Source organism: Balaenoptera physalus (assembly GCF_965194825.1).
Source record: "Balaenoptera physalus genome assembly, chromosome: 18".
In the NCBI taxonomy this organism is placed as follows: domain Eukaryota; kingdom Metazoa; phylum Chordata; class Mammalia; order Artiodactyla; family Balaenopteridae; genus Balaenoptera; species Balaenoptera physalus.
Genome location: NC_138899.1, coordinates 9,293,474 through 9,307,518, shown reverse-complemented (window position 1 = coordinate 9,307,518; position 14,045 = coordinate 9,293,474). Strand labels below are relative to the sequence as shown.

At 40.2% G+C, this 14,045-nt stretch overlaps 1 protein-coding gene and 1 long non-coding RNA gene across 4 annotated transcripts in view; one reads left to right on the top strand and one right to left on the bottom strand.

Annotated features, from left to right (window-relative positions):
* The window catches only part of FGF14 (fibroblast growth factor 14), a 626,727-nt gene that overhangs the window by 196,243 nt on the left and 416,439 nt on the right, over positions 1–14,045 (bottom strand). The window lies entirely within an intron of this gene.
* The window catches only part of LOC309647422, a 179,103-nt gene that overhangs the window by 123,657 nt on the left and 41,401 nt on the right, over positions 1–14,045 (top strand). The gene's annotated exons all lie outside the window — the stretch shown is intronic.

Genomic DNA, 14,045 nt, shown 5'->3' with positions numbered 1-14,045 from the left:
GAGGAGCCAGCCTACCTGGTGTGGGTCAGGGAGGGTCTCCTGGAAATAGTAACGCAGCAAGCTGAGATTTAAATGAATGAATGAATGAATGAATAAATAAATAAATAAAAGATAGCAGGTGCTCTGCCAGGTACACGAGAGGGGCTTGGGGATTCCAGAGGGAAAGTGTCAAGTGAGAGAAACGCCAAGTTAAGACACAGCTTCACATGTGAAGTTAAGTGAAAACCGTTTCTTACACCAACAGTGCCCAATCTGTGTTGGAGGGAAGGGTACAAAGAGCCTTAGCTGGTGACCATATTAGGAGTTACTGGGGGAAATTTGCACCAGCACTAGAACCAGCTGAGCATATAAATATTATGTAAGGATACACAGAGTAATGTATTTCCATGTATGTTTGCAATATGATCCACTTACTAAACTGAGTATTTTCATGTCATGTCACAATTCTCATGCTGTCCTTAATCCACACTTTTCTATCAACCTGAGAGCCAGGGTCATTGGAGCTAAATTGTACACAAAACAGTATCTCTGTGACATATGTCATTAAACATATGTATATACACATAAAATAGACTGAAGGGCAGTATTAACAGCATTTATCCGTGGGTGGTGGGTTATAGCGGTTTATATTTTTTATTCTTTGTACTTTTCCCCCAATTTTTCCCAAGGAGCATGTGCTAACTTCATAACCGTAAAAGGTTGCCTTTTTAAAAACAGAGATATTGATTTAGAAGAAATAGGAGGACAAGACATATGCAAAGGAGAAAGTCTTTACGTCTAGCTGTGGATATCATTAGCTGATTAGATTGTTCTTTCTTCTAAATTGCAATTAATTTTATTACTCCTTTTAAGGTGAGAACATATTCTATTTATATGGTATCAGAAGGCTTGTGTTTAGAATTCTTAAACATCAAAATCTTTCCCTTTCCCCTTCTGCTTTCACAGATATAAAATTTTACTGTTCCAATAAGATCACTCTAAAAACACAAACAGAACAACAAAAAGAGTACCATCGTTTTCCTTGAAAAATCAAGTTGCAATCTTTAAGACAACCTTCAATATAGATTTTTAGGATATGAGGAATATAATTCAGGGTTGATAGTGTTTACAAGGTCTGGTGTCATAAAGAGCAAAAGTAATTTCCTGCAGCAAAGTATTGCTCTTTTTATGGCCATTCCTTGGCTCCTAGATAAACAGACCCAATTTTAATTATAACACACTTATGCCCCATATCCCAGTATTAATGCTGTACTGATAAACACAGAAATGCAACTCTGTCATTGGAAGACCCTCATCATGCTCTGTCTGTATGGTTCTACAATCATTCAGTCATGTTCTTTTTACCTTAGAGGGTCTTAGTTACTTGCAAAGTTTTCTCCATCAACTTTCCTGGCTAGATGTTATCAACAGTTCAACCTCACCTTCCTCACAGAGGTAAATTATTTTACACTGTAACAGTCCTTGACAATTCAGTCTAGATTAAAACACACACACACACACACACACACACACACACACACACACACACACACACACACAGAGTTAAATAAATATTGCTAAACCCTCTGGGTCTGTCAAGGAAATAAAAATTTCTTCCACACAGAGTTCCAGAGACTAGTTTGTTAAATTCACATTTACTCTTCTGCTCAGCATTTCCACCAAAGAGGCTTCAAATCATCTAGTCCTGTTTTATTCTAGCGACACCATTCAGGGGATGCCTGATTTCCACTGGCACCCTCCATGGACTGAGGACACAACAGATCCAATGTCACCCTCTCCTTTCCAGATGGCTTGAAATTTAGAAGGTCCTCCCCAGTATTGGGCCTGAAGCCTGATTTTGTACTGCTCACTGGAACAAAACATGTTTCCCTCTTCCACATGACCATCTTTAAGTGTTTTATTACAGAACACTATTGATTTCTGTCCCTCTAGCTTTCATACCTTTAAATGACATTGACCCACCCATGAGAGCTGTCACCAAGGTCATACAAAACCTAAAGGTTTCTTCTGCTCGTCTATTGACTTTTTCTGCTTGTCTCTCGAACTCAAGTGAACCCTTCCACTCTCGCCTCTCTGCTTCCTTGCCCGTGGCTTCCTAAGTCCTTACGTCCACCCACGCATTGTCTCAGTGCCAAGTCTTAACACCCATGTTTTCTCTAGACCTTTCACTGACACTTCAATTAGTAGTTTACACTCACTGTCCTTGCCATTTCTTCCAAGGATACATTTTGATGTTCTCTTTAGTTGCAAGCACTAAGACTTCAAAATGAGGCTGCATTTATCTCAATTCTCTTAAAACCGCTCCCAGAGAGATTTTCAGCTTCACTGAGTCAGGGACCTTGTCTGCTTTGCTCGCTCCTCATGCCTGATGCTCCCAGAGCCTGGCATCGTGTCTGGCCTCAGAAGTGATTCAGTGACAGTTGGTGCATGGCTTTGGAAGGTGGATTTCCTCTGGGTAAGCTGGGCAGGGTGCTGATGGCCATGTTAAACCTTCAGATCAGAGCTGCACACTGCAGAGACAAGTAGGGTCGAGGTCTCAGTACCCTTCACTGTGCCGAGGGTCTGAAGAACAAGGTTGACCCAGCTTGGACTTGCCTTTAGCACCTCATGTCTTCCTCACGTCGTTTCCTACATAAATTAGTTTATTGTTTTAATCCAGTGGCGCTCCATAGCTGCTGCTCACGGGAATCACATAAGAAACCTAAAAAAAAAGGATCTTTGGGGGTGGTAGGTGGGTCCTAAGTATATAGAGAACCTTCTCTAAAAGCTCTCCAAGATCCATTTCAAATACTACGATATTATGTAAATGATCAGAACATTCCATTAAAATTAAGCGTATATCTTTCCAAGATTTTCTGGAAGCTTATTCTTTCTTTCATGTGCTGATCTGTAGCATTGCTCTGCAATTTTTCTCATATGGAAAAAAAAAGTCCTTTAATGGAAGACAGTCTGGCCCATTGGAAAAGAGGCAGGTTCTTTTTCTGATTTTTAAAAAAGGAAACCATAAATACATAAATAAGCAATATCATCACAGAATTTCATGGGATGGTTCTGGGCAAACTTTGGTTCTTGGATCTCTTGTAACTGCCGGCTGAATTGAAATATGTTACAGGCAAGTTTTCTAAAATGAAGGAGCTTTTTTGTTTTGTTTTGTTTTTATAATTGAAGTTATTTGTCAATCAGTTGCACTTACTTTTGCTAAACTTCTCTTTTTTTTTAATTATAGCAAATTAAATTAAAAAAAATAAAGTACCTAAGAAGAATTCTGAGGGCAAGAATCAGGTTCTAAAATTCTAGTCAAAACATTTTTCCTCAGTGTTTAACATAGGGGACAAATTTAGAGGGAAGAGAAAACCGTAATCACATGATTTTGAGATCAGTTTTGGTGAGGTGGACAAAAGAAGCAGAGAGAAAGATGGAACAGCTAACCAGTTATCATAACACCCTGAAGCCCTGTTTCCTCTCTTTTGTTTCTTTTTCCTTTTAAATCCTTTTTAGCCTTAATTTTTCACTGTATCCATCTCCATCTCCTTTAATTGATCATAACATGGAAATGACTAAATTATCATTAATAACATTGGTGATATTTTATATATTTTCTTCTTATTATTTTAAAGGCCAAGTTATTTTTATCCCTCAAAACATGTTCAAACAGATACATTAAAACTAACCAAAATTACTGATGCCCTTTTCCCGTAAAACACAATTTGTATGTGTTTGTAGTCAGAACCCACTCTCTGCTCAGCTCTAACTTCTCACTGTGTATAGAGAAAATGCTTTAATAGCAATAAATCAGAAATTGACTAATAGAAGATTTTCAGATTGTCTTTTGTGAATATGTCTGTTGAATCAGATTGAATTAATGTTATTAATTATATATTGGTGTATTATCTAATTAGTTTATGATTCTAATTTCACATACTATTCTAATCTTCTCTACAGTTTAAGTAACTGAATATTAGTCTATGTATTATTATTGCTTTTAGGTACATAAATATGCATACTACATACATACATGTTTTTGGTTTCTACAACTATGACTCAGAGTAGAGAACACATTTTAATTTCACGAGTAATTTACTTTGGATTATAATTGTTGGCAAAGCATGAAACTATAAACGTCCATAACCAACTTGGTTAATATTCTCAAGTGATGACTTTTCTAGTAGCAAAGGGAAGATAAAAAACATTTTGAGTACTTGCAAGTTTCAAACTTTTAATTTGCTTCATCACTAAGGCAAGGAGGTAGACCTTGAACAAGTCAGTGACTCACAAGACAGAAGCCTTGATTTGGTAAATAAATGCGGTCCATGCAACAGCAGAAAGCAGTCTCCAAGCTGCAGTGGTACTTAATGGCAGCTGGTTCTCCAAAACACAACATAAGGAAACAACCCAAATGTCCAGCGATAGGAGGATGGAAAACAAACTGTGGTATATTCACACACACCCTGAAGGACTCCTCCCCAGTTAAAAAGAATTCCAATTCTCTGGTATACACAATAACAAATAAACCTCAAAAACATGATGTTGAACACTTAAAGAAGCCAGACACAAACAAGTACAATCATGACTCCATTTAAAAAGTGGAAAATGTTACCTATAGACATCAGAAGAATCTGTCTCTGAGGCAGAGGGTTGATTGGAAAGGACAAGACAGAACTTTCTGGGGTGCTTGCAATGTTCTTTGCCTTGATAATGATGAGAGGGATGTGCACATTTGCCCAAATACACTGAGCTGTACCACTAAAACATCTGCATTTTACTTTGTGTACGTTACACATCAATAAAGTTCTATTAGAAGAAAACAAATAACAACAGCAAAAGCACCTACTCAAAGGACCCTAGCGGCAGTCCTGTGAACAACTGTGGCTGATGGAGATTGTCTGGAAGACCACACTGCCCCACCCTCTACACCACTATCTCCATGAAAGATCCTCTGACACTGGGTGGAGATTGGGGGAATATAATGTCCTCCTGGGGGTGGTTGGTAGCCCCACAGTCCAAACTGTGACAAAGGAAACTCAGTTCTAGCTTTTGTTTTCGACTGAGTGAGATACAAAAGGACATTATGGAGCTATAGATACAGTACAATGAAGTAAAAGAAAAGAAAAGGCACTTATTCCCGAGAACATATTTTAATAAAACATTTCCTACTAAAGTTGAAATGGTAATGGGAAGCTTATGACTTTTTACAATTAGATTCAGGCAAATTGTGAGACTGAATTGATATGAGGCCAGGATCTTCCTTTCAACCCCTTCAGAACCGTCTCGAGCAGCCACTTGGTCCCCTGGTACCCACTGATGAGTGCTCACTAAGCAGGCAACCTACCAACAGACCTGCCCAGGGCTTCTTGGTCCTGATACCCAAGCTGCCCCCAACCACAACCGCAACACACGCAGATACATAAAACCCAAAAGATATACAGATGTCCAGCAAAGTATCTCTTCCTCGTGGGGCTTCTAGGTTGTCATCTAGCGACTGTGACCAGTTAATCTGAAAAAGCATTAAGTGTATTCCCTTTTCCTGCTCAGGTAAGGGGTTTTAATTCTTAATAAAATATTTTTAACCATATTGTATAATCTCAAAAGAATAAGATATTGGCAGTCCTGCATCAGGTAAATGAAGGGGAGATTCTGAAGGCTGGATGGCAGTGATGGAAAGGTCTTGCCGGGATCTCAAACATCCTGCATAAACGAACATTTACTGAGTGCCAGGCTCAGTAGCAGACCCATAACATACATTATCTCTTAATCCTGAGACAGCCTTACAAAGCAGAGACCGTCCCTTCCACTCCCCAGTTGGGGAAGCAAGGATGCTGCAGGGTGACAGTGTCTGAGTCTCCTGAGACCAGCTCAGAGCTGCTTCTTAGCGCCCACACCATGAAGGTTATGAGAATTTATGTGGTAATGGAATGAAAACAACTTCAAGGTGCTTGGAAGCTCACTTCTAGTAGCATTTTACTGGGAAGAGTTGAGTTTTGAGGGATGCATTAATCCTGCCACTTTCCCCCTGGGGCCCTGAAGGTCATGCTTCAGGCCTTGCCCCATTCCCTGACACAGTGCTGAGTAACAGGGTCACTGCAATTTCCAGAGCCAAAGTCAGCAACACCAGTCCCCAGTATCATCCTTCTCCATATGAGAGGCAGACCACTGGGGATAACAAAATGTTGGCAATTCAGCTGGCTGTGGAAATCACGGGATAAAATATTTTAATTAGTGTCTGATCCAAAAGATCCAGACCCTTGGGGCACCATGCCAAATCAGCAGGAGAAGTCTACCCTCAGGGAGCTTAGCTGCTCTCTTCCTGTAGTTCTTCTGTCTTACATTTCCCGTTTTCCAGAGCAAAGTGAGTCATGCTGTTTGTTTACCACTAATACTTAGTACATGCAGGAAATTGTTGATAATATTTGTTGGAAGAATAAATGAATGTCAAAACAAGAAAGAAGCTGGTGTGATCAACTTACCAGTTTCATAGGACTGTAATTATGGCATTATGTCATCGTTTAATCGACAGCATTCTGTCTTCCTTAGTTGGACATAAAATATAGTGCTTCTTACAATCAATAAAATACAGTAGTTAAAAAAGAAGATGATAGCTATGGAAGACCAGGAACAGAGATTCAGCCCAAGAATTATGTTTCTAAAGAAGAATCCAGAACAATCAAAGAAGAAGCAGTCATTGAAGATACAGTGAAAGAAAATGTTCCAAAAAGGGAGGAGAAGAGGGAAAGCTAAGAGAATGAAATGGGTTCACTGGGTTCCAGGGAAAAGTAACTAAGAGAGACTCATACCTAAAAATATCCTGAAAACTTTTTAAATTAAAATAAAAAACATGCTTTACACACACACACACACACACACACACACACACACACACACACACACATCCATCCATCCAGACCAAAAGTCGGCAGTAAAAATATCTATGAAGGAATAAAAATCATGCTGATAAAAAAATAAATGAATGATTGAACGAATGAGGGAATACTCCCGGAATATATAATTGAAGTCCTTCCCACAGAGCCTTAACTCACTTCCCAGGGACGTCTGCAAATGCATGTTCTTTTTCCAGGCAGGAATATCACTGAGTACATGAGAATAGATCAGCTCAGAAAGGCCAGATTAAAAGGGAGAGGATGGGGGTCCCTGGAACACCAGCAGAATGAAGAACGTTTTATACAACTTGAAATACACATAAACTCCCCTTGCTTGAAAGGATGGCACTTAAGTCTGTCACAGCATCTGCAAGCCTTCCTCAACCTTGAAGGATGCTTGAGAAGATTTGACACCCACTGTCACTGCGGATAAAGTTCTCTCTTTGCATCTATCTCCTTGTGTGAATTAATGGAACCAATTGAAGATAATGAATACATCAGAGTAATTCCTCACTTACACGACACTTATGTGGAGGCTTTTTGCATGGGCTGAATTGTGCTCCCCCCAGGTTCGTACGTTGAAACCCTAACACCCAGCGTCTCAGAACGTGACTGTATTTGGAAACAGAGCCTTTGTAGATGGGTTAAATTAAAATGAGGCCCTTGGGGTGGGTCCTAATCCAATGTGACTGGTGGCTTACAAAAAGAGAAAATTTGGACAAAAAGAGAGACACCAAGGATGTGTGTACAGAGGGAAGACCATGAGAAGACCTAGCTAGAGGGTGGTCATTTTCAAGCCAAGGAAAGAGGCCTCAGGAGAAACCAAATGTGACATCTTGACATTGAATTCCCAGCCTCCAGAAGGGAATTATTTATTATGAGAAGACAAATTTCTGTGGTTTAAGCCACCCAGCCTGTCATACTTTGTTATGGTAGCCCTAGAAAATGAATACACTGTTTGAAAATAAACTCACTCTTCTGTTAAATGGAAAAACTCTGAAGTCAAGAAGGCCAGCCTTCACACCTGTGGCACTGCTTAGACCAGGGAATCGCTTTATACAGGATTTCGACAAGTGCCGCAGAGGCCAGGTCATTCACCGGTTCTGCCAGCAAGGTGTTGCTGTGTTGACCTCCATGGAGGTAAGAACAGGCAAATCATCAAGCTTTCATTTGTGACTTCACAGTCTGGTCTTGGAAACTAAGCCGATTTGTGCACATAGAGCACCATCCCCACACGACCAGAGACCCCTTTTAGCAATTTGCTGAATGCACAGCAATGAAGTTCAGTGGCACAGAGAGAGGCCATCCTGTGTATTTACCAGAAATTATTTTTCTTAGTCAAGCACTGTTAAAATTAATTATGATGCACATCTGGAGAAGAATGTCTTTGCGAAATTAATGTTTACAATTATTCTCTCTGCTCTTATTTCTTGGGTTGATATTGAATATGAACATGGGAAGGATATTCATTTAGTTCCTAATACAAACTGCTACTAAAATAACATCATGGTATACTTCTCCTAATAAAGTCCAGGCCAGAAAGAAAACCTCATTCAAATAAAACTAGTATTTATTTTTTCCTTTCATTTGTCAGTAAGATTTATGTAACTTATTTTCCTTTTAAATTTGTCTCCTTGGAATCTCAAAGCTTAATATATTCTTTAAATGTAATTGTTATCTTCAGCCTAGATTTCTGGTATGACTTTCTCCCTCATCACTATATATTATTTAATCTTCAGTCATTAAACTAACAAATATGCCAAACTGGGTTTTTTCCCATAAGCTTCTTGAAATTCTTTTCTAGAATTAGATAGGACATAAATAATAAATAAGAATTGTCTTTCTGAGAAAAAGGAATACCTTTATCCAGGAGCCAGTGGTTCTCCACTGGGAAGATTTTGCCCCCCAGGGCTTATATGGCAAAGTCTGGAGATGTTTTTAGTTGCCACAACTAGGAGTGACAGGGGCTCTGAGCATCTAGTGGGTAGAGGCCAGGAGTGCTGTTAAACATCTTATATTACTTCCCATAACAAGGAGTTAACCACCAAAAATGGGAATAGTGCCGAGGTTGAGCAAGCCTGCCTTGGAGCTGGCACATCTGCAATAATTAGGATAGCTTGGTAAAGTCATGGTTGAACATTGAACATTTGATGAATTAACAAAGTCTGATGAGTTTCAGATTCTCCATCAATCTCTAACTTTTCCCGAGTTATACTTTCTAGATCCAGAGAAATAACTGCTCAATATAATTCTGTGCATTTCATAGACCTCTGACCTTGACATCTTTTTCTCTGAGTGTTGGTGGCAGGGCTTCTCCAGACCTCCTGGAAAAAGCTTTAGAGTTATTAACGGCACCAGTACACAGGCTCATTGAACGATGATTAGAAATGGCTCAAAGCTGTAGCCAGTTTCCTAAGCCCTCTCAGTCCACCCCCTCCTTTATTTTTGTCTGACTTTCCATGATCCCAAGAGTGAAAGTACATCTTTTCTGCACATTATCTCCTACTGTAAGCCCAACTATGACCTTTAGAAAGGTTGAGTGAAGAAGTTAGAATTTGGCCAGGAAGGCCCCTGGAAGTAACTCAGGGCACTTAAATACACCACTGGTCCTGGCTGCATTTGCATATTGAGTAACAAAGCTTTGTAAAAATCTCCTCTCCACGCACTGATGGAACAGTCTTCCATCTTTATTCCGGATTCACAGACTGCAAATGCCAGTGGTTTTTATACAACTGCACTATCCACCTGAAATAGTCTCAATGTGAGGAGAATTCAACGGGGGTATAGCCACACTGTTTGTATTCAATCTATTTTATGGGGGAAAAAAGCTATTGGGTCCAAAGGCCACCAAATGCTCCCGTTAAATGGAAATGGGGCAAAGAACTGTCATGCTTTGGAAGGAAATAGTATGAAGGGAAGGGTCAGAAAGTGAAAGAACCATGAGATCCAAGAGGAAGGGGTAAAAGGTGGGGAGAGGGGAGAAAGGGAACATCGCAGAGGGACACATTATAGCAGACAAAACAAGGTAACTCAAAGAGCTCTGGAATGCGATGTAGAATTCCTGGGCTCTTTTCCTCCTTAAATTGGCAAAATGGCCTTGTCCAAGTCACTTAAGCTCTCTGGACCTGCAGAATAGAGGACTTGCTTTGAATGATCTTGATTCAAGTCCTTCCAGGCACTATGTGTGCCTTGGGTGGGCTAGCAAGAAACTCAGCAATCAGCACGTCTAGATAAGCAGGCTTTCACACACAGGATTTAAAGTGCAGAAGGGAGGACTTCCCTGGCAGTTAAGACTCTGCGCTTCCACTGCAGGGGGCACAGGTTCAATCCCTGGTCGGGGAACTAAGATCCTGCATGCCACGCGGTGTGGCAAAAAAAAAAAAAAAGTGCAGAAGAACAATGTAAAAGGGTGATTGGGAGGGTTAAACGAGGTCTCCTCTTCCTCTGGGAGCGTGTAGGGAGACACAGGCATTCAAGGGAGCCATGATTCTCCAGTGGGGGATGAATGAAAACAGTACCCCCTGTGCTCACCTGTCCTCTCCAAGCTGAACTGGAAAGCAGTAAAGGGAGATAGAGTGGCCTACTTTCTATTCTTCCAACGCACAAAGCTTGAGGCTATGGAATAAATTGCCTTTTTCTACCTGAAATACTTGGTAGGGCCTAACCTTTCTTGTCATCCAGGTTTCCACCCCAATTATCACCTGCTCAGAGAGCTCTTCCTGACCGTCCGATCTAAAGTAACTGCCAGTCTCAGGTAACTACCTGAGCTCTTTCGATCACATCTAATTTCGTCTGCGGAAATCTGTTCTGAGTGTCACAGCTTGTCTTGATTTTTGTCTTTACACACTTGAGATGTTTCTCCCTCCACCAGAGCAGAGCCTTCGCAGGTCTTGTTCACTGCTCTGTTCCCAGCACCTGACGCTAGCGCCAAATTCAAAAAAGATTTGTGCAGTGAATCAGTGAATAAATACATACGAAATACTGCAAATAAAATTTACATGTGGGAGAATCTGAAAAACAGAAAATGGTAAGAACAGATGAAGTCCTTGGGGAGATAAAACTCCCAGGAGAAGTCACCTGGAAGACGCAGAAAGGGGACATAGCCTGATCCTGCAGGTCAAGTGAGACCTTGAGATTCACGTGAATTGGAAGCAGTAACATTGTGGAGAAATTGATGTTATCAGCCTACCCAGTCCTGCTGCCCAGACGCCTACAGCTTCAAATCTCAAAAACCCGGGTTTCATCACAAAGCGGGGGACAGGGCTGCAGTACTTCCGCATAACTTAACAATCTTCATTAATAGGTATAGTCGTCTCGAAGGGTGTGTGCTCTCTGGGAGAGCTGTAGCTATTCAATCTCAAAGCTAATAAATGCTGAAATTCTACACTAGCTCTTAACTATGCAAGCTAGATTTCTCCCACTAGAATAGATCGCTATTTGTTGATTTCCATAAATTCTACCAACATGATAAGACCATTTTATCCATGCATCTTAATGCTTTTTTTTTTCCTGTAGCAAAAATAAATAAATAAATAAAACTCTAGCTTTTACCAGAGACAAATACAAATTTTAAGGAGAAATATAAAAGGAGCAAAAATCTGTCCTCGGTTTCAACATATATTCTCAGAGTTACAATCTACTGGGCCCTCTGCTGCCTGTTTTTGGCACTGAAATCTAGGAAGCCTTTCTAAAGCACATAGAAATCTCGGAAAAGAGGCCATTTCTAGTTAGGCTTTTATCCAACTGTCCAGTTAAATACATTAAATTCTTAGATTACCTATTGCGTTTCAAAGGTTTAACAAACTGAGCTGTCCTTAAATATTCTGAATATATTAAGAAAAAAATCCCATTCCAATAATCTTCTACTCTTCTTCTTCTAGACCTATGATAAATGTCTAGAAAAGAAAAAAACCCAGGTAAATTTCTGGTGAATTATTGCTTGAAATGATCAAAAAAAAAAAAATTCAGCTGCATCACTGTAAAATGATAATTGACTTTACTTATTTGATACCACTAAACACAAACTTCTTTGTGAAAATTATATTTTCTACTCTTTTAATATATTAAACCTCAACTATCTTAAAATACGAACTGTTACTAGGTTGTATTCTCAGATTTATAGAGGCAAATCATTAATTAATGACTGGCCTAGTAGAAAACTAACATTTTTTTTTTAAACCCCAGTGATATCCATTCAGGATATATGCCTTAAAACCCTTACCTGAAAACGCGCACTGGTGAAGTCAACATGTTATCCCTCACATAGAGCAGCTCTATGTAAAAATATGGTGCAATTATCTGCTTTACCAGCAGTGGACACTGTTTCTCTAGTTATGATCACACAGTGACTAGGAAAAAGCCTGCTCAATATCTCAGGAAATGCCTGCTCTTTAGTCCCTTAAATAGTAACATTGGTGACTATTCTAGAAAAATAATAAAATAAATTTTAGGAAAAATACCTCAGTGTTACTCTTGGAAACCCAAAGATTATTAAGAAATAAATATTTACATTGAAAAATATGGTTCTCATTTGATTTTGTCTTTTTAATTTACGGAACATATCTATCAGCTGCAGAATAGCTAATCATCGTCACTCTCAAGTATATCTTACGCGTCTACAAAAGATCTGTCTCCAAGAAGATGCTGACAGTCGGTGTGAGAAACACGCTAAACTGACCAGCAGTGGCCCAAGTCCCAGTCCTGGGTTCCCACGAACCAGCCCTGCAACCCTAGACGGATCATCAGTCCCCTCTGATCTTGGTCATCTGTCTACACAGAAAGCACCTCAACTTGCAAATTGCCAAAAACGCCTCCCTGGGTGTCGGTGTTTCTAGGACTCTCTCAGGGCGGACTAGAGCAAAAAGCCTTCATAATCAGGTAAGGTGTTTGTTTGTTAAATCTCCATCCCAAAACTAGCCTTATAAAACAGCCATTCCTTCTGTAATGAGGCCAGAAACATAAGCTCCTGCCCTCAGGGCAAGCATAATGGAAATCAGGCAGTGGGCTCAAAATAGAAAAACTCTTACTCTCTACTTTCTTCCCTGCACAGCAGAGGAGTGCAACTTGCCATAATCAGGGTGTTTACTCTGGGCAAAGTAGGTGCTATTATTATTCCTATTTTACAGGTGAGGAAACTGAGGCATAGCAAATTAATAGACAGTCTATGGATAACAGCTAGCGAATGTTGGATCTGAATCTTGAATCTTGGCAGTCTAACTGGAAAGTCTATGCTTTTAAAACCACTAAGTTCTACTCTTCTGGGTTCCATACTGACTCTCAATACAATGCTCTCCACAGGTCCGCTGCCATTTACTAGATTGTGAATTGCTTTGGAATAGGAAATAAAAGCAGCATGGTGGAAAGATATGGGTGTAGACCAGTGGTTCTCAACTCCAGGGACATTTGGGAATATCTGGAGACCTTACTGTCACAGCGGAGGGAGAGGTGCTACTGGCAGCTAGCGGGTGGGAGTCAGGGATGCTGTCGCACACTCTATAGGCTCAGGATAGCCCTCCACAGTGAGCAATGACCCAGCTCAAAATGTCCGTGGTACCAAGGTTAGGAAACACTGCTCTAGAGTAAAACACTAGGTCTGAATGCAGGCTCTGCCGCTTACCAGTTGTGTGAACTTGAGCCCCTGGCTTAAGCTCCCTGAATCTCTCAGAATCCTCCTTTGCAAATGGTAAAAAATAATATCTACCTGACAATTACGGTTGTGGGAAATACTGAATGCTTTTCAACTGTGAAGTATACTTATACATCTTCAAAGACAGCACCACTTAGTAGAAAGAGCAGAGGTTTTGGAGTCAAAGGATATGAGGTTTTAAACCTTTCAAGTCCCAGTTTTCATCATCAAATAAAATAAAAAAAAAGAGGAGGGATTTCTACCCCACACAGTTTTCCTCAAGGTTAAATGAGGTAATGCAGAGATCTTCTAAAACTGTCTGACACACAACGCATCCCGAAAAGTGATTCTTACCACTCTCCAAAGTATGTGTGTATTATTTCTTGTCTCCCTAGTATGCAAACCTCCCTCTCCACAAATGACATTCCTTCCTCCCTAAACCAAATCCAGTTTTGTTCAGATGTCCACCTTAACTTGGGCAGTCAAGTGCCTCGGAAATGACCCTCTCCCCCAAATTCAGAAATAAGACTCCATTCAATCGATCC